The 26900-nt window shown below is 33.4% G+C and overlaps 1 long non-coding RNA gene across 2 annotated transcripts; it reads left to right on the forward strand.

The window, feature by feature from the left end:
• Positions 1 to 1498: 1498 nt before the first annotated feature.
• LOC134715314 (uncharacterized) lies at positions 1499 to 26416 on the forward strand. Of its 2 annotated transcripts, none has more exons than XR_010106655.1 (8): positions 1499 to 2943; positions 3330 to 3710; positions 4169 to 4442; positions 5225 to 5403; positions 6231 to 6359; positions 8134 to 8267; positions 9242 to 9357; positions 26317 to 26416. It is a non-coding gene; the product is annotated as an uncharacterized LOC134715314 (long non-coding RNA). The 2 variants fall into 2 exon arrangements; XR_010106656.1 differs by having other exon boundaries at positions 4169 to 4320.
• Positions 26417 to 26900: the final 484 nt, after the last annotated feature.

The following is a 26900-nucleotide window of genomic DNA, read 5'->3' on the forward strand; positions in this document are numbered from 1 at the left end:
AAGTTGAGTATAGTTTACTTTACATAGGCCCCTACCCTGTCATTTAAACAATTTAACTAATTCATACTCTTTATTTTTCTTTCAGATGCTGTAGAGAAAGCGTACAGAAAAAGAAAATTGAAAGTTGAGTATATAGTTACTTTACATAGGCCCCTACCCTGTCATTTAAACAATTTTACTAATTCATACTCTTTATTTTTCTTTCAGATGCTGTAGGGAAAGCGTACAGAAGAAGAAAATTGAAAGTTGAGTATAGTTTACTTTACATAGGCCCCTACCCTGTCATTTAAACAATTTTACTAATTCATACTCTTTATTTTTCTTTCAGATGCTGTAGAGAAAGCGTACAGAAGAAGAAAATTGAAAGTTGAGTATAGTTTACTTTACATAGGCCCCTACCCTGTCATTTAAACAATTTTACTAATTCATACTCTTTATTTTTCTTTCAGATGCTGTAGAGAAAGCGTACAGAAGAAGAAAATTGAAAGATGAGTATAGTTTACTTTACATAGGCCCCCTATACTGTCATTTAAACAATTTTACTAATTCATACACTTTATTTTTCTTTCAGATGCTGTAGAGAAAGCGTACAGAAGAAGAAAATTGAAAGTTGAGTATAGTTTACTTTACATAGGCCCCCTACCCTGTCATTTAAACAATTTTACTAATTCATACTCTTTATTTTTCTTTCAGATGCTGTAGAGAAAGCGTACAGAAGAAGAAAATTGAAAGTTGAGTATAGTTTACTTTACATAGGCCCCCTATACTGTCATTTAAACAATTTTACTAATTCATACTCTTTATTTTTCTTTCAGTTGCTGTAGAGAAAGCGTACAGAAGAAGAAAATTGAAAGTTGAGTATAGTTTACTTTACATAGACCCCCTATACTGTCATTTAAACAATTTTACTAATTCATACTCTTTATTTTTCTTTCAGATGCTGTAGAGAAAGCGTACAGAAGAAGAAAATTGAAAGTTGAGTATAGTTTACTTTACATAGGCCCCTACCCTGTCATTTAAACAATTTTACTAATTCATACTCTTTATTTTTCTTTCAGATGCTGTAGGGAAAGCGTACAGAAGAAGAAAATTGAAAGTTGAGTATAGTTTACTTTACATAGGCCCCCTACCCTGTCATTTAAACAATTTTACTAATTCATACTCTTTATTTTTCTTTCAGATGCTGTAGAGAAAGCGTACAGAAGAAGAAAATTGAAAGTTGAGTATAGTTTACTTTACATAGGCCCCCTACCCTGTCATTTAAACAATTTTACTAATTCATACTCTTTATTTTTCTTTCAGATGCTGTAGAGAAAGCGTACAGAAGAAGAAAATTGAAAGTTGAGTATAGTTTACTTTACATAGGCCCCCTACCCTGTCATTTAAACAATTTTACTAATTCATACTCTTTATTTTTCTTTCAGATGCTGTAGGGAAAGCGTACAGAAGAAGAAAATTGAAAGTTGAGTATAGTTTACTTTACATAGGCCCCCTACCCTGTCATTTAAACAATTTTACTAATTCATACTCTTTATTTTTCTTTCAGATGCTGTAGAGAAAGCGTACAGAAGAAGAAAATTGAAAGTTGAGTATAGTTTACTTTACATAGGCCCCCTACCCTGTCATTTAAACAATTTTACTAATTCATACTCTTTATTTTTCTTTCAGATGCTGTAGAGAAAGCGTACAGAAGAAGAAAATTGAAAGTTGAGTATAGTTTACTTTACATAGGCCCCCTACCCTGTCATTTAAACAATTTTACTAATTCATACTCTTTATTTTTCTTTCAGATGCTGTAGAGAAAGCGTACAGAAGAAGAAAATTGAAAGTTGAGTATAGTTTACTTTACATAGGCCCCCTATATTGTCATTTAAACAATTTTACTAATTCATACACTTTATTTTTCTTTCAGATGCTGTAGAGAAAGCGTACAGAAGAAGAAAATTGAAAGTTGAGTATAGTTTACTTTACATAGGCCCCCTACCCTGTCATTTAAACAATTTTACTAATTCATACTCTTTATTTTTCTTTCAGACATTATTATATAATTTAGTGTCTGACATTTATGATTTAATTACTGTATTTTGTTAAATTTTGCTGAATCAATTATTAATTAAAGTAACTTGATTGGACAAAGAATTAATTTTAGAATTTAGTTTGATATATAAAGAAGTTGTAGTTAAAGAAATGTCTCCCCATACTTATTTTTATTCATTCCCTAGGCTAGATCTCTTTAACTTACCTGGTTCAATTACATGTATAGCAAAAAGGTGAACTTTTGCCATCATTTTGTATACATTATAGAAGTAAGATGTGTTACATTGTACATAATTGCCAGTGACTCAACTGTCCACCAGAGCTCACATGAATTGGAAGTTGGCAATTATAGCTACACAACTATAAAACCTTCAACAATGAGAAAAACTTATATCCAACATGAAAAATACCAAACAATTCAAATAAAGACACCAAAGACATAATTAATAATAAAACAATTTATTAAGAAAATATGACAGATATAAACGAACAACCACTGAACTACAGGCTCTTTATTATCAGTATCTGTTTGTCATATTAATATCTGTTATATTATATCTGTTAACATTTCATTAAAATATCCATTAACTCACACCCCTATTCAAATTGAAACTAAACTTAATAACAATATTTACTTAACTGTTAATTTATCATTGCATCATGTAATACCTTTTATATTAATTCTTTCAGGACATGCAACTTTTATTGGAAAGGAGACAGAAAATGTGCTGTCATTCGATTTAAGAAGCAAGACATGTAAGATTTGTGAGTTCCATCAAAACAGAAAAGAGACAGTTCTGGAGCATCAGTGTCATTTGATTTGGCATGGGTCTAGTAAATTCATGGAGGCAGATGTGGCAGTGTTCATGGCCCACAGATTAAAAGATGATGTATGTGAAATGAATGGTATGCTTCATATTCAATAAAAGAATTTTGAAATACAATTTCATTAAATGAGTTCCCAAAAATGAATTGAAAATATCATATAAAGGGAAATAATTCTTATTTCAAATATACTCTCAAATTTGAAAGGTGATCATTTTGTGATTTTTACAGGAAACTTGGATTTTATTCTTACACTTTTATGACATATACCAATGTCATGTACAAGTCCAGTTTATATTTATTTAAGTTGCTTTATTTACATTAGCTACATGTAATTAGATAATTAGGCACATTTAACAGGTATCACTATTTTCCAAATAAAGAAATATGCTTGCCGTTGTATATCTTGACCGCTCTTGTGTTGTCTTTTTTGTAGGTTTATAATTATTATTCAATCTTCTTTTCAGTCATATTTATAGATTATCATTGATTATCTCAACGAGATTGATTTTCTCGCTTGAGCTGGTACAGTTGAGATGACCAATGATAATCTGTTTATCGCTATTTTACCTATGACGACGTTGTCAGTTTCAATGTCAATTTCGTTAGCAACGCCACATGACCTCCTTAGTTTCTAGCGATAATGTTTCCATCTCAAGCAATAAGCATGATATGAAAATAATCACAAAAAAAAGATCAAAGTAAAAATGTACAAAATAGCGATAAATACTGATAATGATGCAGCAACATCTGAGCCAGACTTGAAGTTGAGTTTGGAAACCTTCAGAAAAAAGATGGCCAGAACCATGTGAAGACAAATCAACAAGCTTGTGTAATATTTCAAAGAGGTATTTGTACAAATTAATTTTAGTTTTACAAGTATGACTATGACAAGGCTTAAGCCCAATCTTTTACTAAATCAAATCATACATATAGATCTTATTATATTGATCTGTGAAGACTACTAACTCTAAAAAAAACTTTACAATGAAATTTCAATTTTGTGTTGTTTAAAGAGATATAAAGATCTTTGTGTTAACTGAATTCACAAACATTACATGTACATTGAAAATTGAAAGAACTATTAGTATATAGTTATGAGTAATCTTCATGGCTTATGGAACAATCAAATAGTTTTAGAGAGGCTATATCAAGTTTAGAATAGAAATAGAAACTAGGACCTTTTTTTTTGAAAATTGAAAGTCAGATGCATGAATCCATGATTGAAGACTTTATCCATGCCCCATACAAGTCTGAAGACTTTTTTTAAATTTGTTACATTAATTATTTGTTTCTTATTTTGTAGTTACAAAGAATTGCAAAAGAATGAAACAAAACAATATATATTGAGGTGCTTTATGTATGCCATTAAGGGATGTGACAAAGAAGATGACATTAAGATTGGGCTGCAAAGAATTGTACCACATATTTTGGGATCACATGATTGAAGGTTTAAAGGTTAAATTGAATAATTTAGTGCAAAAATTGATTGGTAGAAGTAATTCTTTAAATGATCTTGGATCTAGACAGTCAAATGAAAGCTTTAACCAGCTTGTATCTGTAAAGGCACCTAAATCAAGGTAATTTGTATGTGGTATTTGCATGTCAGTCCACATTCTTAAGCAACAATAAATATAAGTATAAAAAATATGTTGTATGATTACCAATAAGACAACTCTATACAAGAGACCAAATGACACAGGAATTAACATCTATGGGTCACAGTTTATTTTATTTTAACTGCTTGCTTCCAGGAATCAATTTCCTGACATATTTTCTTTTTTTGAGTTTCGAGGTTGAGTTCAATATCTGAAACTTCCAAATTTGGCTGGTATTTGCAAGTTTACATTTAGTCAATGGGAGATAACTCTGACCACATAATGTTTATTCTTATTTTTGTGGGATAAACATTAAATTGATTGATTTTTCCAGATTTATTAGGAATCTTTATTTCAACTGATAGACTAGTTTTGATATAGCTAGATACTGTTAATTCAGATATTATCGCATGCATTCATTATTGTGATTTTTGAAGAATGGACAAAAATGCAAGATTTATTATTGCAATTCATACTGATTTTTGTATCAGATATCAGAATACAATTTCTAATTATTGCCATACTCACTAAGTAGCATTAATTGCATTAATAACAATCTTTAAGACATTTTTATCTTACATGTATTACATGTACATGCATAGTTTAAAGTAAAGCAAATTTATAGTTGCTGCATCTTCCGATCTTAATTATTTCTTATATTGTCAGATTTTAATCATTTATCCCCCTTATTTTTACTTCAGAAGCCCAAAATAAGAAAACAACTGCATGCATGATATTTAATGCCAATATTATTTCTTTTACAGGTATTAACATTAAAGAATACAGTTAAAGTTAACCACAGACTGGAAAATCTTGTTGTGAATCTAAAATTGCCCACATGAGAACAAAGATGAAAACTGTTGTGGCTTCAGGAAAAAACATGATAACTGACAAAGATATGAAAGTTAGTATTGATGAAGGGTCAAGTGTTGTTGGTTGTCAGGTAGCATATGTTACACTTTGATCATTTAAATCCCACAAATGTAGGACACATGTTTAATATTATAGATTTATGTTTTCTTCAATTTGCTGAAAAGTAATGCCAGGTGGTTCACAGTAATAACATTGTGTATGTGGATGCTTAATGTTATGTAACAGTACATTTCAATGTTTATTTTGAGGCTCTATAGAAACTTCCTGCAACTTTTTATGCATGTGCCTGTCCCAAGTGATTATTTTTTTTTATACAAGGTGTCATACCACCAATTAAAAGCCTGTTCAACCAAATTTTGCAATTTTCACAGCTTTCTAAATATTTTACCTTAAGTTTAACTTCATAGAAGCTAGGTATATCCTGAATTGTACAGGTGTCACCTTTCTGCATGCCAATTTTCAACATACTTTCAAAATCATATAAGAAAGAAGAGAGCTCCGGAAAGGAGGTACCACTTAAAATAACTCCTGGTTTTCTGGAAATCTTAAATTAGTATACCATGGAGCACATTAATTCTCAAATTTAAATGCAAACTCCTAGACAGGTAAAATTGGGCTCAAAATGGTCTTAATATATTTCTCTTTCAACAGATGTATAATTTCTGCAAATTTGTTGGTTAGTTTAGGTTAACAATGACATCAATTGCACTATTTTTTGTCCGAGTAGGCCTTTTTTCACATACGTTCTAAATTTGAGGGAGTAATTGGTGGTATGACACCTATACAATGGGTTTGGAAAGGGATATAAATTTCCATAGAATTAGAGAATTATATATAAAATAACACTGTAAAAGATTTGTAGGCCTCATAGCTATGTAATTATTGTATATTATACAGGATCAAGAACTATTTAGATATATTTTGTAAATCCTTCAAGTTGTTATTCAAGACAAAATTACACAGATACCACCATTCCACAGAATATGGAATTTGGACATTGATGGATTAGAGTTAAAGCCATCTCATGTAAGTAAGATTTACTTAATAGAAAAAAAATAATCATAAAGCAATTCAAAATGTTTAAATAATGTTTAATCCCCTTATTAAGATTGATTCACATATCTATTTTGTGTATTGCTCATTTTCATTGCACCATTACTGTTTTTATATAAAGATTGCTTACAATCCTTTAGAATACAAGAACAAAATGTCCTTAATTATGTTTATCAAGTAAAATCAGAAACTATTTTAGAATATCATCTTTTATAATAGTGTTGGTTTGTTTTTTTGCAATTGTTGGATAACAGTTGACAAAAGTAGAATTTATATTTATTTATTGGCATGTAAAACTCATCAATGATCTGAGAGTAAATTATATTTCTAATCAGTAAATTATCTCCCCTTTCTAACAGTTTTGTATTGATTTCAGACCCCTTACATTTTTACTCATGCCCATTTAAAATATGGGAGGTATACATTATCTGCAAATATTTTAATTGCACCACAAACTCATTCACTAAACTTTTGGGATTTTTCTTTATTACATTTATACCTTAATTATATCCTACTTTGGTCTTGAAATATATAATAGAAACACTTGTAAACTGTAAGACTGGTGTTTGAAAATATTTTTGGAACACAATATTGCTATATGTATTTATCCTATATTTTTCTTTAAAGTCAAATGCTGAAAAATAATGCAATTCTAATTCTTAATCCAATGCATACAAACATCATAAACTACGTCTTCTGTGCACAATTTTATCATTTTGTTTGCATAAATTTGGTATAATCCTCAAGTTTTTTCCAATTGGTCACTGTTTTTCAAAAATATGGCAGGTAATAAAAGATTGTGTTTTGAAGCCAAAGTTTAACAATTGTCACCTGTTTGTCAACTTTCAACAAAAAAGGCATGGATATTGAGCACGTGTTTAACATGTACAATCAGATAATAGTTTATTTTAAGGAAATCCATACGGATTGCAATCACCAGATTTTTACGAGATGGGTCACACTGAGGTGACTTTGCATGCAGAAAATACGTCGGGGAAGGAAGCAATTAAAATAAAGTAAACTTCTTCTAAATATAAACAAAATTTCATACATGCCAACGATCACTATTTGCAGGGGATTTACCCCATGGAGGCTCCCGAATTGAAATTTTGAAAGAGCAATTTTGTCCACAATTTAAACAAAACAATTAATTTTACAATGACTTTAGGCTTATAAAAGGCAAAAAAATAACATTTTCATGTATTTGCAGGACCCCTTGATGTTTTTTTTTAGAACTATGACAGTTATTTTGCACGCAAAACCCCCATGGGCATATTGAAAAGTTGGCAGGTATGCAAATTAAAGAATTTTCTTCAGAAAAAAATATATGTACATAAGTTTTATAATGAAAACTATCTGTTGAGTTATAAAAAATACATATGCATTATTTTTTTTTAATTTTAGGTTTCTTAAGACTCTAAGATTTATATAAAATATCATTCATACAATAAAATTATGAAACAAGTTTAATTTTACAAGCTTTGATATATGGGAGATAACTCAATTTTTGTGATAATTTTTGGTTGACCAAAGTTTTGAAATGTTGTGTTTTCATGTTATATGATATACTTATTTTTAGAATACATTAAAATCATATTAAAAATTTATAGTAATTTGCATCTTATATACCGGTTTGGTATTCACATGTGCATGTTTGCAGTTTCTGTACAGGTTAATTATTTTATTACTAAAGTAAGTAAATTGCTTCTGCTTTAGTTAAATTTACACATTGGCATATTTCTTTCAGATTACAATTGAGGATGAAGATATCTTTTATATAAGGCCATCTGATATGATCAATTTGCAGCTATCAAAAGTTAAAATTGCCGAACAAATTCAAAGATATATTTGTCTATCTGTCAAATCCTCCATAAACATAATGTGAGTATATACATCAATGTTTGTTTGTCCTATATATAATTAAACCTTACATTGAATTTGTATGCAACACCTATGAAATTTTTTGAAGGGTTTTGGGAAAAGGAGGGGGGTGAAAACTTAATTATTACTTAATTTATTAACTTTCTGTCAGTCATTTCAAGGATCAGTGAGTGTAACTTTCAAAATCTGTAGAATATTTAGGAAAGCTGAAGGACTGGTGATCATTATAGATTACTTTTGGACTAATTTTGAATATTAAAAAATCTGCACTAAATTTTAAAAAGAGGGTACATTTGGTCTGTTTGTCAGATCTGAAGTACCTGTTTTGGTACATCCAAAGTTCCGGGAACCAGTTCTTTCTTATAAAGCATTAAAAGTAGGTTCATTTTTTTCAGTACAATTTAATACACCATAAAGTGTTACTTTGACATGCAATGATTGCCACTTTATTTGAACTTTTAAAAAATAAAAGAGGTGTGTCTGCTAGAAATGGAGGAATTAAACATAGAGAGCAATGGGATCATGAACTAGTGGTGTACCTCCTTCTTACCAAAACTTATCTTCAGAGATTTTGAGTTTTTATTAGAAAATATTGTCTGATCTAGCACTAGTAATTCTCTTGCGGGTTAATATGTATTTTGGTGAGGAAAGAGTGACCCCATTACATAGATGATAAAATCAGATGAGTACATTAATTTTAGCTCACCTTACACAAAGGCTTAGACCTGGTTCTTTATAAGAGTCTTTTAGTTAATTAGTCCTATAACATATGACCTCGGGGGGCATTATTCACTATTTCTATTTGCTGTTCTGATATTTTCTTTTTACTATCAATGTGCCACTTTCAAAAAAAATAAAAAATGAAAATATCAGTATAAAAAAAAGTTAAAAATTGAATAAGAATGCGAAGTCATATGTTATAGGACTATTAGTTAATGTGAGTCTTTTGGTTAATGTGTTTATTTATTTTCCAGGTATATAAAGGAAATGATCATGCTAGAATTAAAAATCTGATACAATTATCAACTGAGAAAAGTATGGAAGTAGATGTCCCAGTGAATGTATTTGATGATGATACTAGTGCAAATAGGTAAAATTTTATCAAAATTTGTTTTTAACTCAACTGTGACTGGAAAAATAATTGACATCTGCTACATTGATTTAGGCTTTTAAAAAATCTTCATAAGTTTATTTATGTTTTTTTAATTGATGATTAACCAAGTGGTTCATAGTTATCAAAGGTACCAGGATTATAATTTTTTACACCAGACGCACGTTTCATCTACATAAGACTCGTCAATGACGCTCATATCAAAATATTTATAAAGCCAAACAAGTGAAAAGTTGAGGAGCATTGAGGACCCAAAATTCCAAAAAGTTGTGCCTAATACGGCTAAGGTAATCTACTCCTGGGGTAAGAAAATCCTTAGTTACCTGAAGAGGGTAGTAATGCCCTTTAGTGTACGTCAGGCGTCAAACAGTCATTTTCGGCTACCGTAAGGGTCAAATTGGTTAAAATTTCCTGTGACTCGATAACATTTATATGACTAAAATTGTGATTTATCTGAACTTTTCATACCATATAAACCTAGTCTAGGCTAGAGAGTAGTAGTAACTATACGTGTCACTGTGACGACTGATGACTCGACACTCAGACAGTTTTCAGTAACCAGCATGACAAGTGTGTAGGTACATGCAAAATTTATAGCAGGATATATAATGATAATGATATATGTTTGCTAAACTCCACCAGCAAGCTAACATTTAGACATGATGATTTTTGGATACTGCTTCTCAACTCCGTGCATGATCTCTGTGCAAGATTATCTAGCAAAATATTTTTTATCATGATTTGTCAGACTCTGGTCTCAAACAATTATTGTAACAATCATTTTGGAGAAAAATTAATGGGATTCGTCAAAATCAATCGATGTTTATATCATCTATAAGAAATTGTAAATGTTATAGTCATACTCCCAAAATTTACTGTTAATGTCAATTGGCAATAATTAGGGCCCCGCCTAAAAGGCGGGTCGCCCTATAGTGATCAGTCTGTCCGTCCGTCCGTCTGTCGTACCGTCCGTCTGTCCGTCCATAACACTTTAACTTTGTGTCCGCTCCATATCTAGAGAACCATTATGATTTCATACTTTATACTTTACATGTTTATTAACCACCACCAGAGGGCGTGTCATGATGTATGTACAACTTCCTAGGTCAAAGGTCAAGGTAAAAAAACTTTGGTTTCAGTTGACAACCCTGTGTCCTGAGATGAAGATTGTGTACGCTCTATATCTTGAGAACCGTTATGATTTCAAAGTTTATACTTGACATCCATTTTAACCAACACCAGAGGGTGTGTCATGATGTATGTACAACTTCCTAGGTCAAAGGTCAAGGTCAAAAACTTTGGTTTCAGTTGACAACCATGTGTCCTGTGGTGAAGATCGTGTCCGCTCCATATCTAGATAACCGTCATGATTTTATACTTAATACATAACATTATTATTAACCAACACCAGAGGGTGTATCATAATGTATGTACAACTTCCTAAGTCAAAGGTCAAGGTCAAAAACTTTGGTTTCAGTTGACAACCCCGTGTCCTGTGGTGAAAATCGTGTCCGCTCCATATCTAGATAACCGTTATAATTTCAAAGTTTATACTTTACATCCATTTTAACCACCACCAGAGTGTGTGTCATGATGTATGTACAACTTCCTAGGTCAAAGGTCAAGGTCAAAAAAACTTTTTGTTTCAGTTGACAACCCCGTGTCCTGTGGTGAAGATCGTGTCCGCTCTTTGTGTTATATTTTCTTAAAGTAAAATCCATATTTTTCAAAAAGTTGAAGCCCCTCAGCAATTTTTCATTTTTTAACATTTAATTGGCATTCTTTTTTGGTGGGTCATAATATATTGAAGGCATAATTCTAAAAATATGTGACAAATATCAATTGGGCAGCACCTTTAAACATATTGTTCAAACATCAATCCATATATCCAGAATTCATCTTAGAGTATTCAACAATGAGATCACATCATGCAGTCATATCACTATTATACTATGAAAGTAAGTTGAGAATATTTATCAGTTTTAACTTAAAATCTTAGAATAAAATCACACATGAGACTATGTAATAACTTCAAATAATGCTTCATATCCATACAACTTATTTACCCCACGTTATTGACAGCGGGGCCCACAGAGATGGCTCCCATCTCAATGGCATCTAGTTTTTACTGTTAATCTTCATGAAAGTACCCCATTACGGCCCTTTTTAAGATGGATAAATATATGGCTAGACAGCTGGTTTATGAACATCCAGTGGCAAGCTGTAAGTCAGATGCATATTCAGGACCAGAATAGTGTAGGTGAAATTTATTCATCTCAACAAACACTAAAAGATTTCTCAACAACTCTACATATGTATATATTTCATTTGGCCTTATCTAATTCCTATGCACAGGATCTGAGCAAACTTATTAATTCCATAAGTCTTAATTTTTATGAATATAGGCATGCTTGGATTTGATTTTTGGAACATTGTTTAAATATGACAGTCTGATGATTTTTGTCTTCAGAGTTACATCACTTTGAAAATAACGCAGATTTAAAAATCACTTTTTCAACACTTTTGTAATCAAGCTGTCCTTAGTCAGGAATCTGATGTACAGTAGTTGTCGTTTGTTTATGTAATATATGCGTGTTTCTCGTTTCTCTTTTTTTTTATATAGATTATACCGTTGTTTTTCCCGTTTGAAAGGTTTTACACTTATAATTTTGGGGCCCTTTATAGCTTGTTGGTGGGTGTGGGCCAAGGCTCCGTGTTGAAGGCTGTACATTGACCTATAATGGTTTACTTTTTTTTAAATTGTTATTTGGATGGAGAATTGTCTCATTGGCACTCACACCACATCTTCCTATATCTATTAAAGATATTGAATTGATACCAGGTTTATAGTTGGCAAGTTACAAATCAAATTCAAATTTGTTTTAGTACAAGAAATTGTCAACCAGTACTTAAGGGACTATATATTGCTTTGCAATACTTAAGAATTCTGGGTACTATCCAGAGTATCCACACTGGTCTGTGTTTACTCTTGTTTAAAATGTCCTGCCACTTTACATGAATTGCATTTGCACCATTCTAGGATTTCTCCTGTCACGTTTGGACTCTTTTTTCAGATTCAAGAAATGGAATCCAATAAATGTGTGCACCTTGCATGGTGGTATTCCTGCTAAAAAAAAATGGCAAACAATTCTCATCATTTTCTTTGTGGTACATCAGAAGATGCTAAATCTCTAGCAACACCTTAGTTGTAGAAGACTTGAACACACTTTACCAGTAATTAAGTTAACTCATTCTGTTTTTAATATTTATATAAATGGACAGATTCTGATAGCAGTTATGTTTTCTGGTCATGGTGGTCTCTGCTTCCATCCATCTGCTGATGTATTTGTTTATTCCTACATCTGCCCTGTACATGTACCAGGTTAAAGTTTTTGTGTATGGGAATTTATGTTGAAGTTGACGTAACATACACTTTTTTATAAACATGTTTTTATTCTGCATAGTTTTAAATAAAAAAGTGAGTAAAAAATAGAAATTTTGGTATTCTAGCTATTCTTTAACAGTCAGGATCCTACTTCGTCAAAATTATCTCCCCATTACGCCAGTTCATTTTCACATTCCTAGAAACGGAAGCCATTGTAGGAATGACGCGCTACCAATACTGCTCTTGGAAACCAATAAATTTATCCACATTGCACCATTACGATCCTTATATGTCAGTTAAATATTAAAAGACAAATGTATTAACTAGCTAATGAGCATCAGTTAATGATCTTGTCTGCATTGATTCAACTTAAAACTATTGTCTGATTGGTTGTCAGGTTGAATTTTCGAAAATTCATAAACATTTAAAAAATTCTAATTAAATATTTCGTGGAAGGGCAGACTAGATTTTTTAAGTGTATGAAGACTTAAAACTCTAGTTATCACACACAAAAAATTAGAACTTTTCGAAGATATGCATTTTCATCATCCAACTTGAAAGACTGTCGTCAAGTACTTTCAGTAAAAAAAATAGCTATTCGAACACACTTTCTCTGTTTTTGTGACTCATTAGATAGGTATTTCACTTGACCCATATATTTCATTTTTTAGTAGTGTTATTTTTGTGTGTTAAAAAGTGTAGCTTTACTGTATAAAAATGATAGAATAGGAAGCGAGACGATGTATGAAATATTCTTACTTTGTACGATATCAAGACAAAATACTCAACTCAAACAAGCCCTAACATAAAAAGGTGCTCTCGATTTTCTCTTTTCGATACAATTGTTAACTATTTTTTGGATTTTTTTATTCAGTCACATAATGGAAGGGCAAACACAAAAATTACTGAACTAATAGATTGATATGTTTTCCGTCCGTGGTAATTTTTTCAAAAAATCGGAGGTTATGCATTTTTTTCATCCAACTTGGAAGATACCCATGTCGTGGACTTGATATCTAATTGTTCTGCTTATCTATGTACTAGATAAATTGAAAACTTATGCAAATGGTGATTTTAGAATAAAACACTTCGTAATTGAGAAGAAAATTGCAATTTTGTTTGTTTCTATTAACTTTTAAACAAATTGTCACAAAATAACAATACTGTAAACATTTATCGCCTTCTCCAGAGACATATATGTGTATACATGTCTCTGCCTTCTCTAACAAAGAACTTCGATTCTTTTGTTCTATTTCATCCTGGTTTCCGACTGAATACCTGCTGAAATTTGGGTAATCTTATAGTAATTGATGTATTTTGTTACCATTCTACATTTGCAATTATGTATTTTATCAATGAAGCCCATCAAACTACTATGAATACTATTTTTTTCCAAATAAGATGCAAGTAGCGCCGCGGCATGCGTAAAGTTGACTGCAGGGTCTCTATTTTCATTAATAAAGGCTACATAATCTTAAAGAACGACTGAGCAATTTCTGGTACTTTTTTCCCTAAAATTAAGGATTTCATTCCTCGTGCTTCGCTTTTCCCGATTTTATTTTTCGTGCAACGTTTTTGCAATTTCTATTTCACGTGTTTCCGTGTTCAGTACCCCCCTTTACCACCCTCTTAGAATAAAAGGCAGACATTGAAAAAATAGAAAGTTAGGGACCCTTTTTTTTGAATTGAAAGGTAGATGCATGAATCCATGATTGAAGATTACATACATGGCCCATAAAAGTTGGAAGGCTTTTTTTAAATTTGTTACATTAACTATTTGTTTCTTATTTTGTAGTTACAAAGAATTGTACCACATATTTTTGGATCACATGAAAATTGTAAAGATGCTGACTGGTTGAGATAATCATCAAGATCCAGAAAAATGTATGTAAGATCTTTTATACTGGTACTGACAACATATTATTTTCTGTATTGTCTTATTTCTCAAAGAAATAACAGATAAAAGAAAATGTGGTATGAGTGCCAATGACACACCTCTTCCAACCAAGTCACAATTTGTAAAAAGAAACAAATTATACATATGTTAAAGTACAACATTCAACACAATTTAAACAAGAAAACTAAAGGCCAAAGTAATGTAAAAAATTAATGAAAAACAAATATGTAACATTGCAATGACTGACAGCTCGTTCAAAGCCAATAACAACAAAAGAACCTGCATGCATGTAAAACCTAATTTTCTTGTCAGGCAGGTTGCAGTTTATTATAGTTTTCAATGAAAAGATAAATGTTGACATTGTTTGTTTTTAAGAACCAAGCAACAGTTTGCACTGGTTGGATCAGTTATGATTAAGTGAGTATTGCTCTAAATTATAACAATCATTGATTTTCACTAATTTAAAACATTTTTTTTTATATATTTCACTGTTGTAGTTAAAGTATCCATATCTTAATTGTATCTGTAAATACTTTCTTCTTTTTCTATAGTGAATGTAATTTTTTCGGGATTCATATTATAGAAAAATCAAAAGTGACCTTCAGATATCATACAAAGTCACCTTTGCCTTACATTGTGCTTTATCATTAGCATACATGTCTGGAGCTGGCATTTCAGCTAACTGCTAGTTAAGTCTGTTGTAATTTATGTACTATTGTTGTTTGGTTTATTTTCTTTTGTTACATCTTCTGACGTCAGACTCGAACTTCCCTTGAACTGAATTTTAATTTGCTTATTGTTATGCATTTACTTTTCTACATTGACTAGAGGTATAGGGGAGGGTTGAGATCTCATAAACATGTTTCAACCCATCACATTTTTGCACCTGTCCCAAGTCAGGAGCCTGTGAACTTTGTTAGTCTTGTTTGATTTTAATTTTAGTTTCTGGTGTATAATTTGGAGTTTTTTATGACGTCCATTATCTCTGAACTAGTATATATATTTGTTTTGAAGCCAGCTGAAGGAAGTCTCCAGGTGCAAAAAATTTACTCTGCTTAAAGACCTTTTGGTGAACTTCTGCTGTTGTCTATTCTATGGTTGGGTTGTTGTCTCTTTGACACATTCCCCATTTCTTTTCTCAATTTTATTCTTGACATCTCATTTCATATTTCCAGCTATATGTATTAGAAGATATATCAGGAGAGAGTATGTACTTGGTCAGTATGAATATATTCTACCGTTATGAGGATGGACAGCCATGTTATATGGTCACTACAGCGTTTGACAATACCAGTTTTTACCTAAAGATCTGTGTGAATGGAAAACTGACTACCATATTCCATTTAGTAAGTTAAGTTTTCAGACTAAGGTATCAAAACATTAATAATTGGTTAAGATTATTAAAAGGTTCACATGCCAAATATTTCTTTCAAATCAAAGTTTCTTATGATCCTAGGAAATATTTGGTAAATTGTTTACATGAAGTACTAGTTCATTATTATTCGTTGGATACCAATTTTCGTGTGTTTTGTGGGAACAGGTAAACCACAAATTCAATTGTTCAACAAATAAAGTATTTTCAATAAGGTCTGTATACAGAGATTGGCTTAACCAAAAAATCAAATATCCATGGAAAAGCAAGTTTTTAGCAATCCACAAAAATTGATACCTGTGAAAATAAATGGATCCACAGTATAAAGTGTTATTCAAATCATTATTTAACTTAAACTTCCACTAGCTAATAACAACTTCAGATTGTTACAGTAAAAGTGGGCATATTTTTTTTACCACTTACCTTTTCATTTCCTTACAGATTTCTCATTTGAAACTTGGCAAGGAGATCAATGATTGACCATGGGTGACCTTTTACAGGTGTGAACAGAAATTTTGTATAAACAGACTGGTCTATCTCCTTATTTATAAGATAGTCAGTCTCAGTGCAGTAGAAACAGTGCATTACAAGATAGTCAGTCTCAGTACAGTAGAAACAGTGCCTTACATGTCAAGATAGTCAGTCTCAGTACAGTAGAAACTGTGCCTTACAAGATATAGTCAGTCTCAGTACAGTAGAAACAGTGCCTTACATGTCAAGATAATCAGTCTCAGTACAGTAGAAACTGTGCATTACATGTCAAGATAGTCAGTCTCAGTACAGTAGAAACTGTGCATTACATGTCAAGATAGTCAGTCTCAGTACAGTAGAAACTGTGCCTTACAAGATATAGTCAGTCTCAGTACAGTAGAAACAGTGCCTTACATGTCAAGATAATCAGTCTCAGTACAGTAGAAACAGTGCCTTACATGTCAAGATAGTCAGTCTCAGTGCAGTAGAAACTGTGCCTTACAAGATAGTCAGTCTCAGTACAGTAGAAACAGTGCCTTACAAGATAGTCAATCTCAGTACAGTAGAAACTGTGCCTTACAAGATAGTCAGTATAAGTACAGTAGAAACTGTGCTTTACAAGATAGTCAGTCTCAGTACAGTAGAAACTGTGCCTTACAAGATATAGTCAGTCTCAGTGCAGTAGAAACTGAGCCTTACAATATATAGTCAGTCTCAGTACAGTAGAAACTGTGCCTTACAAGATAGTCATTCTCAGTACAGTAGAAACTGTGCCTTACAAGATAGTCAGTCTAAGTACAGTAGAAACTGTGCCTTACAAGATAGTCAGTCTCAGTACAGTAGAAACTGTGCCTTACAAGATATAGTCAGTCTCAGTACAGTAGAAACAGTGCCTTACAAGTTGTCAGTCTCAGTACAGTAGAAACTGTGCCTTACATGTCAAGATAGTCAGTCTCAGTGCAGTAGAAACTGTGCCTTACAATATATAGTCAGTCTCAGTACAGTAGAAACTGTGCCTTACAAGATATAGTCAGTCTCAGTACAGTAGAAACTGTGCCTTACAAGATATTCAGTCTCAGTACAGTAGAAACAGTGCCTTACATGTCAAGATAATCAGTTTCAGTACAGTAGAAGCAGTGTCGTACAAGATATAGTCAGTCTCAGTACAGTAGAAACTGTGCCTTACAAGATATTCAGTCTCAGTACAGTAGAAACAGTGCCTTACATGTCAAGATAGTCAGTCTCAGTACAGTAGAAATGTGCCTTACATGTCAAGATAGTCGGTCTCAGTGCAGTAGAAACTGTGCCTTACAAGATATAGTCAGTCTCAGTACAGTAGAAACAGTGCCTTACATGTCAAGATAGTCAGTCTCAGTACAGTAGAAATGTGCCTTACATGTCAAGATAGTCAGTCTCAGTACAGTAGAAATGTGCCTTACATGTCAAGATAGTCAGTCTCAGTACAGTAGAAGCTGTGCCTTACAAGATATAGTCAGTCTCAGTACAGTAGAAACAGTGCCTTACAAGTTGTCAGTCTCAGTACAGTAGAAACTGTGCCTTACATGTCAAGATAGTCAGTCTCAGTGCAGTAGAAACTGTGCCTTACAATATATAGTCAGTCTCAGTACAGTAGAAACTGTGCCTTACAAGATATAGTCATTCTCAGTACAGTAGAAACTGTGCCTTACAAGATATTCAGTCTCAGTACAGTAGAAACAGTGCCTTACATGTCAAGATAATCAGTTTCAGTACAGTAGAAGCAGTGTCGTACAAGATATAGTCAGTCTCAGTACAGTAGAAACTGTGCCTTACAAGATATTCAGTCTCAGTACAGTAGAAACAGTGCCTTACATGTCAAGATAGTCAGTCTCAGTACAGTAGAAATGTGCCTTACATGTCAAGATAGTCGGTCTCAGTGCAGTAGAAACTGTGCCTTACAAGATATAGTCAGTCTCAGTACAGTAGAAACAGTGCCTTACATGTCAAGATAGTCAGTCTCAGTACAGTAGAAATGTGCCTTACATGTCAAGATAGTCAGTCTCAGTACAGTAGAAATGTGCCTTACATGTCAAGATAGTCAGTCTCAGTACAGTAGAAGCTGTGCCTTACAATATATAGTCAGTCTCAGTACAGTAGAAACTGTGCCTTACAAGATAGTCAGTCTCAGTACAGTAGAAACAGTGCCTTACAAGATAGTCAGTCTCAGTGCAGTAGAAACTGTGCCTTACATATATAGTCAGTCTCAGTACAGTAGAAACTGTGCATTAGAAGATATTCAGTCTCAGTACAGTAGAAACAGTGCCTTACATGTCAAGATAGTCAGTCTCAGTACAGTAGAAATGTGCCTTACATGTCAAGATAGTCAGTCTCAGTACAGTAGAAATGTGCCTTACATGTCAAGATAGTCGGTCTCAGTGCAGTAGAAACTGTGCCTTACAAGATATGTCAAGATAGTCAGTCTCAGTACAGTAGAAATGTGCCTTACATGTCAAGATAGTCGGTCTCAGTGCAGTAGAAACTGTGCCTTACAAGATATAGTCAGTCTCAGTACAGTAGAAACAGTGCCTTACATGTCAAGATAGTCAGTCTCAGTACAGTAGAAATGTGCCTAACATGTCAAGATAGTCAGTCTCAGTACAGTAGAAATGTGCCTTACATGTCAAGATAGTCAGTCTCAGTACAGTAGAAACTGTGCCTTACAATATATAGTCAGTCTCAGTACAGTAGAAACTGTGCCTTACAAGATAGTCAGTCTCAGTACAGTAGAAACAGTGCCTTACAAGATAGTCAGTCTCAGTGCAGTAGAAACTGTGCCTTACAAGATAGTCAGTCTCAGTACAGTAGAAACAGTGCCTTACAAGATAGTCATTCTCAGTACAGTAGAAACTGTGCCTTACATGTCAAGATAGTCAGTATCAGTGCAGTAGAAACTGTGCCTTACAAGATAGTTAGTCTCAGTACAGCAGAAACATTGCCTTACAAGATATAGTCAGTCTCAGTACAGTAGAAACTGTGCATTACAAGATAGTCAGTCTCAGTACAGTACAAACTGTGCATTAAAAGATAATCAGTCTCAGTACAGTAGAAACAGTGTCTTACAAGATAGTCAGTCTCAGTACAGTAGAAACTGTGCATTAAAAGATAATCAGTCTCAGTACAGTAGAAACAGTGTCTTACAAGATAGTCAGTCTCAGTGCAGTAGAAACTGTGCCTTACAAGATAGTCAGTCTCAGTACAGTAGAAACTGTGCCGTACAAGAAAGTCAGTCTCAGTACAGTAGAAACTGTGCATTACAAGATAGTCAGTCTCAGTACAGTACAAACTGTGCATTAAAAGATAATCAGTCTCAGTACAGTAGAAACAGTGTCTTACAAGATAGTCAGTCTCAGTACAGTAGAAACTGTGCCGTACAAGATAGTCAGTCTCAGTACAGTAGAAACTGTGCCTTACAAGATAGTCAGTCTCAGTACAGTAGAAACTGTGCCTTACAAGATAGTCAGTCTCAGTACAGTAGAAACAGTGTCTTACAAGATAGTTAGTCTCAGTACAGTAGAAACTGTGCCTTACAAGATAGTCAGTCTCAGTGCAGTAGAAACTGTGCCTTACAAGATAGTCAGTCTAAGTACAGTAGAAACAGTGCCTTTAAAAACATGTCAAGATAGTCAGTCTCAGTACAGTAGAAACTGTGCCTTACAAGATGGTCAGTCTCAGTACAGTAGAAACTGTGTCTTACAAGATAGTCAGTCTCAGTGCAGTAGAAACAGTGCCTTACAAGATAGTCATTCTCAGTACAGAAGAAACAGTGCCTTACAAGATAGTCAGTCTCAGTACAGTAGAAACTGTGCATTAGAAGATAGTCAGTCTCAGTACAGTAGAAACAGTGCCTTACAAGATAGTCAGTCTCAGTGCAGTAGAAACTGTGCCTTACAAGATAGTCAGTCTCAGTACAGTAGAAACTGTGCCTTACAAGATAGTCAGTCTCAGTACAGTAGAAACAGCGCCTTACAAGATGGTCAGTCTCAGTACAGTAGAAACAGTGCCTTACAAGATAGTCAGTCTCAGTACAGTAGAAACTGTGCATTAGAAGATAGTCAGTCTCAGTACAGTAGAAACTGTGCCTTTCAAGATAGTCAGTCTCAGTACAGTAGAAACTGTGCATTAGAAGATAGTCAGTCTCAGTACAGTAGAAACTGTGCCGTACAAGATAGTCAGTCTCAGTACAGTAGAAGCAGTGCCTTACAAGATAGTCAGTCTCAGTACAGTAGAAACAGTGCCTTACAAGATAATCAGTCTCAGTACAGTAGAAGCAGTGTCTTACAAGATAGTCAGTCTCAGTACAGTAAAAACTGTGTCTTACAAGAAAGTCAGTCTCAGTACAGTAGAAACAGTGCCTTACAAGATAGTCAGTCTCAGTACAGTAGAAACAGTGCCTTACAAGATAGGCAGTCTCAGTACAGTAGAAACTGTGCCTTACAAGATATAGTCAGTCTCAGTACAGTAGAAACAGTGCCTTACAAGATAGTCAGTACAGTAGAAACAGTGTCTTACAAGATACCGTATAGCGTGTTATTTTTGTGGGTGTAAATTTTTGCGATTTTCATTGAACAAGGTATACGAAATATTTTTGCGGTTGTTATTTTGGCGGATGAAAAACTTTTATTAATACCTTTGCATGTACACCTTTAATTTGGCGGAATTTATTTTGGCGATTTTTTTCTATCCGCGAAAATAAGCGAAAATTTACACCCAGCGAAAATAACCCGCTATACGGTAGTCAGTCTCAGTACAGTAGAAACTATGTCTTACAAGATAGTCAGTCTCAGTACAGTAGAAACTGTGCCTTACAAGATAGTCAGTCTCAGTACAGTAGAAACTGTGCCTTACAAGATAGTCAGTCTCAGTACAGTAGAAACAGTGCCTTACATGTCAAGATAGTCAGTCTCAGTACAGTAGAAATGTGCCTTACATGTCAAGATAGTCAGTCTCAGTACAGTAGAAATGTGCCTTACATGTCAAGATAGTCGGTCTCAGTGCAGTAGAAACTGTGCCTTACAAGATATGTCAAGATAGTCAGTCTCAGTACAGTAGAAATGTGCCTTACATGTCAAGATAGTCGGTCTCAGTGCAGTAGAAACTGTGCCTTACAAGATATAGTCAGTCTCAGTACAGTAGAAACAGTGCCTTACATGTCAAGATAGTCAGTCTCAGTACAGTAGAAATGTGCCTAACATGTCAAGATAGTCAGTCTCAGTACAGTAGAAATGTGCCTTACATGTCAAGATAGTCAGTCTCAGTACAGTAGAAACTGTGCCTTACAATATATAGTCAGTCTCAGTACAGTAGAAACTGTGCCTTACAAGATAGTCAGTCTCAGTACAGTAGAAACAGTGCCTTACAAGATAGTCAGTCTCAGTGCAGTAGAAACTGTGCCTTACAAGATAGTCAGTCTCAGTACAGTAGAAACAGTGCCTTACAAGATAGTCATTCTCAGTACAGTAGAAACTGTGCCTTACATGTCAAGATAGTCAGTCTCAGTGCAGTAGAAACTGTGCCTTACAAGATAGTTATAGTTAGTCTCAGTACAGCAGAAACATTGCCTTACAAGATATAGTCAGTCTCAGTACAGTAGAAACTGTGCATTACAAGATAGTCAGTCTCAGTACAGTACAAACTGTGCATTAAAAGATAATCAGTCTCAGTACAGTAGAAACAGTGTCTTACAAGATAGTCAGTCTCAGTACAGTAGAAACTGTGCATTAAAAGATAATCAGTCTCAGTACAGTAGAAACAGTGTCTTACAAGATAGTCAGTCTCAGTGCAGTAGAAACTGTGCCTTACAAGATAGTCAGTCTCAGTACAGTAGAAACTGTGCCGTACAAGAAAGTCAGTCTCAGTACAGTAGAAACTGTGCATTACAAGATAGTCAGTCTCAGTACAGTACAAACTGTGCATTAAAAGATAATCAGTCTCAGTACAGTAGAAACAGTGTCTTACAAGATAGTCAGTCTCAGTACAGTAGAAACTGTGCCGTACAAGATAGTCAGTCTCAGTACAGTAGAAACTGTGCCTTACAAGATAGTCAGTCTCAGTACAGTAGAAACTGTGCCTTACAAGATAGTCAGTCTCAGTACAGTAGAAACAGTGTCTTACAAGATAGTTAGTCTCAGTACAGTAGAAACTGTGCCTTACAAGATAGTCAGTCTCAGTGCAGTAGAAACTGTGCCTTACAAGATAGTCAGTCTAAGTACAGTAGAAACAGTGCCTTTAAAAACATGTCAAGATAGTCAGTCTCAGTACAGTAGAAACTGTGCCTTACAAGATGGTCAGTCTCAGTACAGTAGAAACTGTGTCTTACAAGATAGTCAGTCTCAGTGCAGTAGAAACAGTGCCTTACAAGATAGTCATTCTCAGTACAGAAGAAACAGTGCCTTACAAGATAGTCAGTCTCAGTACAGTAGAAACTGTGCATTAGAAGATAGTCAGTCTCAGTACAGTAGAAACAGTGCCTTACAAGATAGTCAGTCTCAGTGCAGTAGAAACTGTGCCTTACAAGATAGTCAGTCTCAGTACAGTAGAAACTGTGCCTTACAAGATGGTCAGTCTCAGTACAGTAGAAACTGTGTCTTACAAGATAGTCAGTCTCAGTGCAGTAGAAACAGTGCCTTACAAGATAGTCATTCTCAGTACAGTAGAAACAGTGCCTTACAAGATAGTCAGTCTCAGTACAGTAGAAACTGTGCATTAGAAGATAGTCAGTCTCAGTACAGTAGAAACTGTGCCTTACAAGATAGTCAGTCTCAGTACAGTAGAAACAGTGCCTTACAAGATGGTCAGTCTCAGTACAGTAGAAACAGTGCCTTACAAGATAGTCAGTCTCAGTACAGTAGAAACTGTGCATTAGAAGATAGTCAGTCTCAGTACAGTAGAAACTGTGCCTTTCAAGATAGTCAGTCTCAGTACAGTAGAAACTGTGCATTAGAAGATAGTCAGTCTCAGTACAGTAGAAACTGTGCCGTACAAGATAGTCAGTCTCAGTACAGTAGAAGCAGTGCCTTACAAGATAGTCAGTCTCAGTACAGTAGAAACAGTGCCTTACAAGATAATCAGTCTCAGTACAGTAGAAGCAGTGTCTTACAAGATAGTCAGTCTCAGTACAGTAAAAACTGTGTCTTACAAGAAAGTCAGTCTCAGTACAGTAGAAACAGTGCCTTACAAGATAGTCAGTCTCAGTACAGTAGAAACAGTGCCTTACAAGATAGGCAGTCTCAGTACAGTAGAAACTGTGCCTTACAAGATATAGTCAGTCTCAGTACAGTAGAAACAGTGCCTTACAAGATAGTCAGTACAGTAGAAACAGTGTCTTACAAGATACCGTATAGCGTGTTATTTTTGTGGGTGTAAATTTTCGCGATTTTCATTGAACAAGGTATACGAAATATTTTTGCGGTTGTTATTTTGGCGGATGAAAACTTTTATTAATACCTTTGCATGTACACCTTTAATTTGGCGGAATTTATTTTGGCGATTTTTTTCTATCCGCGAAAATAAGCGAAAATTTACACCCAGCGAAAATAACCCGCTATACGGTAGTCAGTCTCAGTACAGTAGAAACTATGTCTTACAAGATAGTCAGTCTCAGTACAGTAGAAACTGTGCCTTACAAGATAGTCAGTCTCAGTACAGTAGAAACTGTGCCTTACAAGATAGTCAGTCTCAGTACAGTAGAAACAGTGCCTTACAAGATAGTCAGTCTCAGTACAGTAGAAACAGTGCCTTACAAGATAGTCAGTCTCAGTACAGTAGAAACTGTACCTTACAAGATAGTCTGTACAGTAGAAATAGTGCCTTACAAGATAGTCATTCATTGTTATTATTATATCCTGCTTGGTTCTTGAAATATATAATAGAAATACTTGTAAACTATAAATATAAAAAAAGAAGATGTGGTATGATTGCCAATGAGACAACTTACCACAAAAAGACCAAAATGACACAAACATTAACAACTATAGGTCACTGTACAGCCTTCAACAATGAGCAAAGCCTGAGTTCGAAAATATTTTTGAAACACAATATTGCTATCTGTATAATATTTAATTATCCTATATTTTTCTTTAAGACTTATATAAAATATCATTCATACAATAAAACTATGAAACAAGTTTATTTCTACAAGCTTTGATATATGGGAGATAACTCAATTTATGTGATAATTGTTGATTGATCAAAGTTTTGAAATGTTGTGTTTTCATGTTATATGATTTACTTATTTCTAGAATACATTAATATCATTTAAAAAAATTACAGCAATTTGCATCTTATATACCAGTATGGGATTCACATTTGCATGGTTGCAGTTCCTGTACAGGTTAATTACTTGATCACTGAAGTAAGTTGCTTTTGCATTAGTTCAATTTACACATTGAGATGTTTCTTTCAGATTACAATTGAGGATGAAGATATCTTTTATATAAGGCCATCTGATATAATCAATTTGCAGCTATCAAAAGTTAAAATTGCCGAACAAATGCAATGATATATTTTTATCTGTCCGTCAAACCCTCTATATGTCTTGTAAGGGCATAAAGGGAAATAAGGATAGTCCAAAATATTTTAATGGAGATAATTGAACTATTCTAAGTTTAATATTGCAATATGTGTCAACACTGGACTTGTAAACACAACTCCTCATAAATTGCATGATCGTTATTGATGAAACATTACTTATAATGTTACAATAAGCAATTGCAAATGTGCACAATGGAACATAATTGTGGTTTTAAAATATTTCAAGGGAGATAATTGAATTAACTTAATCTTTATTGCAATATGTTGCAACAGGTCTTAATGGAAGATCATTAAATGACAACCCTCTTTAATGGCTTGAATGAAATTGATCAACTTTTTACAGTTGCAGGACACAATCATGGAATAATTATTATTAACTGTTTAAGTCCCTTTATAACTTTCAAAAGCAATGAATTTGTGTTCTCTGACAAATTCTTATAATTTTGTTTGCTGTTTAGCAGTGATCCTTCCCTCCCCCTCCCCCACCACACAATTTTTAAAAATCAGATCTTTTGCTTTAACATTTCTGATACAGGTATCCAAAAGAATCAAATTTCATACCTCACCAGAACAAAGGGATAAAGCAGGGAAAAGACATTGAGTCTCTTATGGCCAACAACTCAAAAGACAAAGATTATTTGTTGGTGACCATGTGTGCAATGGAGTCAATGGTGAAAGTTGGAAAGTTTATTTTTTATACATTATTTTTATTCTCAAAAGTTCTAATAACCAGCATGCCTTGCAATATTTTGCATTTCCTCAGTAATGGCAAGAGTATGAAAAGGATTGAAAAACATAATACAAATATAAATAATGTGAAGCAACTAATATAAGATTCATGATATTGCTCATTATCTTCTAGAACACTTTAATAATCTTTAACATATAATGGCCAAATAAAATCTATCAAAGAATATTTAACCAGAACTACAAAGATTTTGTAGTCTTGCTTTATGTAAACATGCATTTTATTATACATGTACCCTAAATATTAAGGAGATATACATATTGATGTGTAAGTTTGTTCATCTGTACATATGTCTGTTCGTCCGTAAAAACATGTTTTTATGATACATAGCTAAAAATAAAAATGTGAGAAAAAAATTCTAGCTATTCTATAAAGTTCCACATAGTATTAACAATTTTTAATAACACAGAGTTCAGATTTTTTCTTTATATTTTAATAGTAAAGGGAAAGTGATGTATGATTCCTATTTGAAAAAAGATGTTATTGTTACTTCACAGCTGGGTAAAGGGTTGGTGGAAAATAAAATTGCAGCAGAGTCTTGCCACAGTATGAATGCTGCAGCTAAAGAAAATTGCAGATTTTATAAGGTGAGAAATATTATACAATGATCATGATAAATATATAACTTTACTGTCAATGTTTTAGACATTACCTAATGATGTTTTTTTTACTGGCCATAATTGTGTAGAGTTGTTCCTCTGTTTGTACATAGTAACATACCAAAGATGGTTTTCATTCTCAATCTAGACTAAGCAACATCAACTATGTACATAATGTCCTATTTCATTTTTCACATACCATTTTTGACTTGAAAGAAGCAGCATTATGTTCTTGATTATGAATCATTAATTTGGAAAAATAATCTCCCTACTTTTATAATGATACATAGTGTTGAAAGTCTGAGTAAGTCTTTTAGTGTACATGTATTTAAAATTTCATAAAATATTTCTACATTATCTTGTTTTAATAATTTACATGTCATACAGGAAAACATACAGCTAGCCATTAACAGTGCTGAGTGGAATAATTTTCATCACAAATGTGGAAGTTCTTTTATCTGCTACCATAGATCTAGTCAAGG

This window comes from Mytilus trossulus, chromosome 4 (assembly GCF_036588685.1).
Source record: "Mytilus trossulus isolate FHL-02 chromosome 4, PNRI_Mtr1.1.1.hap1, whole genome shotgun sequence".
NCBI lineage: Eukaryota > Metazoa > Mollusca > Bivalvia > Mytilida > Mytilidae > Mytilus > Mytilus trossulus.